The 4534-nt window shown below is 34.2% G+C and overlaps 1 long non-coding RNA gene across 2 annotated transcripts; it reads left to right on the forward strand.

The window, feature by feature from the left end:
• Window positions 1–2192: 2192 nt before the first annotated feature.
• LOC105436303 lies at window positions 2193–4320 on the forward strand. 2 transcript variants are annotated; one of them, XR_004215215.1, is made up of 3 exons: window positions 2193–3034; window positions 3162–3199; window positions 4092–4320. It is a non-coding gene; the product is annotated as an uncharacterized LOC105436303 (long non-coding RNA). The 2 variants fall into 2 exon arrangements; XR_004215205.1 differs by having other exon boundaries at window positions 2193–3199.
• Window positions 4321–4534: the final 214 nt, after the last annotated feature.

Genomic DNA, 4534 nt, shown 5'->3' on the forward strand with positions numbered 1-4534 from the left:
CCTTCAAAAAGATGATTAGTGCCTTCAAAATATTTTCAAATTAACGAAATAAAATTTGTTTGTGAGATTATTAACCATTAATTACCAATTCCACCGCAAACACACACAATCTACAGTAAAGCAAAAATTGTGACAATAATGTTTTTTATTACTCATATTCAACTACATTCAAAAGCGTGAAGCTACATTTACATCAAAATAAAACATGTGTTTAAATATGAAATAATAAGCTTTTAAGCGAATGGTTTTAATTTTCACCACTGATTTTTATTTATTCGTATATGGTATGTATATCTTGAAAAGTCCATCCTCATTCCTTTCTTCTCGAAGCATACTTCATCTTCTTTTCTTTAGCATTAGTACTTCAGGCACGTTTGATCACATCCCTTAAAACAACTGTCTACTTTCTCAATATCTACCAATTTCATAAAGGAAAATAAAACAATTAAAAAAAGATAATCATATCCATCAAAATTGATTTCATTTTATTCTCAATTTCAATTTTTTGGGTTCAAATTTATATATAGTTCAACACTTTGTTTTATAGAAAATCAGATTGAGTAAAACTCACACACACACTGTATATATCGAAAAAAATAAGCACTCTTAATTTAAACCACGACCACCCTACAAATCAGATTGAGGATGAAATGGTATTCATGACGATACCATTGGAAAACCAACGACTTACGATGACACACTGCCACGATTTCCTTGATCCCCTCATGTTTTTTGACAAATTTTAATTTCCACTATATTTGATGCGAAAACCATGTCACGTAAAAGTTAACGTAAAATAGTTCAAACAATTTCGTAAAAAATTTATTTTTTAAAACCATACCTGACATGTTTTTCGTGTCAAGTAAATGTTCACTACTTTTAACCCGAATTATATGTCAAGTAAAATCTACTTTATACTTGATCACAAAAAAAAAAAAAAAAAACCGTCAAATAAAGCTAACGTAAAATAATTAAAAAAAATTCGTGAAAACTTCATTTTTTAAAGACTATACTTGACGTTTTTATTAATAAAAACGTCAAGTATGTAAAAGTTGCTAGCGTCAAGTAAACCTATTTTTGTAGTAGTGTGACTTAATACGTAGTTCGCGTTAAAGCCCTACCAAAGGTGGAAGATCCATTTGTAGTTTACAAAGTTGCCACTACACAAATTTACTTCATTAAACATATCCTCAAATTATCTTTGACATTTTCAATGGATTTTTTTAGTTGTATATATGACAAATAAACACACATATACCTAGACCACATCAATTAATAGGATCACTTTACTTTGTTATATTTGTATTTTTTTTTTCAAAATATTACTATACACATGAATTACTAAACCTAGAAATAAACTCTGTTGTAGTTATTTATATTTATTTTTCAGTAGAACATGATCCTTCACCTAATTAGCCCAACTATCATTCAACATAAAGAATTTTATTAGTATAAAAGACGTAGCTCAACTGACATATGATATTTGTAATCTATCATGGGGTTTATGGTTTGAATCACTGCACCCACATCATATTTCTCCCCAATTATTACTACTTTAATATTATATCAATTAGTATAAAAAGAGAAAGTTGATGTAACAATTAGTATAAAAAGATATTTATATTCGATCAAGGACTCTTGAACTCAAATAAACTACATATTTTGGAGTAAGTTGAGAATCACCGACATTGAAAAGATAAGGAAAGATGTCATAATTTTTGTTAAAGAAATCAACGACGAACTACAGAATTACAAAAAACGTTTAGAGAAATCGACACAAACTAGGATAATCCTAGAATGAGAGACATTATCTATTAACAGAGTTAAGTTACAAGGTTGAAAGTCTAGAGGGAAGCTTGGAACAACCAAATCTAACAAAGCTCTAAGCTAAAGAGAGATGGTAGTAGTATCATATTGGTTACAAGATAAATAACGTCTAGACCAAACTCTTATCAAGTTACATATATCTTCCTACAAGTTAACAATTGTAACACCCCAAAATTTTAAGGTAATATTTACATTTTTTTTATCAAATTATTGTTATTTAGAGATTCTAGGTTTGTGGGGGTGTTTTTGTAATTAGGTTTTGTAGGGAAAGATTTTGGATTAAAGAATATAAAATATATATGAAATAATAATAATTATTAATATATATTTTTTAATTCTTATTATTATTATATTGTTTTTTTTTTAGAAAAAGAAACCCATTTCTTCTTCCTCGCGTGTGCACCCCCCTCACTTTCTTCGTTTTCTCCTTCTCCTTGCCCTAGCTTCCTCTTCCTTTCTTCTTCTCCGTTCATCCTTCTCCGTCGTCGCCTTGCACCAGCCGAGCGAATCCCGTCCGACGAAACCCAGCTAGGCCACACCGCCTCTCCATCCACAACGCCGCTGTCTGTTCGCAAGCTGTCGGTCTCCGTTCGTGAACCCTAGCCGCCGCGTCAGTTCACCGGTCTTCCTTCATGACGCCGCCAATCGTTTGCGAAGTAGTGCGTCGTGAAGTCACGTCGGTCGCGCGACTCTATGTTTGCCAGTCGAGCCGTGAATCGTCCGTACGCCGTCTCTCCACCGTATGCCGTCTCTTCATTGTACGCCATCTCTCCGCCACACACTGTCTCTCCGTCGCACGCTGTCTCCCCATCGTGAATCGTCTGTTCACAAGCTGCAGGTTGTTCGTTGAAGCCAGATTGACATTTTGATTACGCCTGTCCCCATTCACAATCCGACAACTGCACGTCGTAGTGTGCCGTGCCACATCCTCGTCCGTCGACTGTGAAATAGCTGTTGTCGGTTCCCCAACCCGGTTTATACGTGCAGATTTCATTCCTTCAATCGTTTTAGTGTCTGTCATACTCCAGGTAGTTGTGGTAAGAATGAAAATTGTAGGATTTGTGGTTTTGCATTGTAAAATTTCGATGAATTTTGATGGTTAATTGGTTCAAATGATAGATTATGGAAGGTGTTGAAAGGGACATTGGGTTCTTTTAATTCACAACCAAATTTGTAGATTGTAGGAGTTCGGTTCGCCAATACCTCGGTAAGTTAGAACTGACATTGAGGAAATTAAGTGGAGTATGTATCGTGAAAGTAATTGAGTGAAAGCAATTGAGTTTCATATGAGTATGTATCGTGAAAGTAATTGAGTTTCATATCTTTGTGATTAGGTGTCTTTCGTTGGATATAGTTTGTACTAGAATTTGAGGTAAGGGATTCTCTACTACTAGACTCAGCTATAGTTTTGAATTGTGCTGACGGTATAGTTACCTCTAATTGAGTAAAGATGTTCAAACGATATATATACGTATGGATGTAGACTTGGTGTTGAATGTATACTTTGAATGACTAGAAATATATATGTACATAGATTGACGTAGACTTGATGTTGACTAGAAATATATATGTACATAGATTGACGTAGACTTGATGTTGAATGCATATTGTGATTGTCTGAGAATATATATATATATATATATGTGGATGTAGACAGGGTGACAATTGTAGATTGTGTGTATGAGATGTGGATGTTAACTTGTGATTGTCGTTTAGACTGGGTGTAGGTTATACTAAAGTATGGTTGTGTACTGGTGAACTGAGGGGTGTTATGACTATATAGTTTGATTAACTGATGTATTGACATGTTACTAATGGACATTGGGTTAAAGTGAGATAGGTTGACTGTTAGAGTGTTAAGTGAAAGTAATATGTTGAGGTAGCTGGAGTGTACTATGAATGACTGTTATGATGTTTAGAATGGACTGAGGGAAAAATTGTTAGCTTTTTATTGGGATGTGTACCTTGCAGGTGTCCTACGGGATCACCACTTATTGTGCATCCTTCGGGAGCATTAGACTGATATGTGTTTCTGCAGAACACTAGACTGATATGTACGTCCCTCGGGGCGTTAGACTGATTATGTGTATCCTACGAGATCACAAGATTATGACCAATAATGTGTATCCTGCGGGATCACAAAATTGTGACTGTGCAGGGTACCCCAATAGAAAGTTAACGATTTATTTTTTCCCTAACGGGATTAGTAGTGGGTCTCTTACTGGGTATGTTTATACTTACCCTTTCATGTTTAACTATTTCAGGCAAAAGTAACAAATGAGGTAGACCGACGAGGGACAAGAAGGAGACGTGATTGCCATAACGGAATGTCCTTCAAATGCTTTCGCATTATGTTTTCTTGTTTTCCTTAATACATGAGGTTGTTTAAAAATTTTGTGATGGAACTGAGTTTACGAACTGTTGTTTTGTAAATAGTACTTTTAAAATTTTGGTAATTTGAAATAGGGCCCGAACTTAAGTTTATTTTTTTTTATCGTATGATTTCAAATGAAGTTTACTATATTTTGTGTCAATCAAGGTCTCTTTGTCAAAATTAATGACTTCGACTTAGAAAATTTGGTCGTTACAACAATTGATTTTGGTTTTTTCTTAAAAATGCTACTGTTTCTTTCTATCCATACAGTCCAAAGTAACTCAGCTATTGCTTTGAATCTAATGACATTTCTTCTATTGCTTTAGCTTGGAT

Source organism: Cucumis sativus, chromosome 1 (genome assembly GCF_000004075.3).
Source record: "Cucumis sativus cultivar 9930 chromosome 1, Cucumber_9930_V3, whole genome shotgun sequence".
Classification (NCBI taxonomy): Eukaryota; Viridiplantae; Streptophyta; class Magnoliopsida; order Cucurbitales; family Cucurbitaceae; genus Cucumis; species Cucumis sativus.